Here is a 350-nt window from a genome sequence, read left to right on the forward strand (position 1 = left end):
AGGCCATCTGGGACACATCCATCTCCACATCAGCCCCCTGCTCACCATGGTGTTGGGGCTGAGCTCCTCCTCCCCTCTTCCCTCAGGACCTGGACACTGTGCGGAGGGACTCCATTCACCTCTTTGATCACCTGATGGAGTTGCTGAAAGGTGAAAGGAAAAAAGTTAAGAAGGAGGTGTGGAACAGCCTCATCCCACTCATCTTTCACCTGCTCGACAAGGAGAAGACTGTGGCCAAGGTGGGATTCTCTGCCCGAGTGGCCCTTTAGGCAGGGCACTGCCAACAGCAAACCCTTCCCATGGGTGTCACTGGGTGTACAGCTTGCCAAGTCTCTGGGACCAGGCAGAGA

Source organism: Chaetura pelagica, unplaced genomic scaffold (genome assembly GCF_000747805.2).
Source record: "Chaetura pelagica isolate M959 unplaced genomic scaffold, ChaPel_1.0 scaffold630, whole genome shotgun sequence".
Taxonomy (NCBI): domain Eukaryota; kingdom Metazoa; phylum Chordata; class Aves; order Apodiformes; family Apodidae; genus Chaetura; species Chaetura pelagica.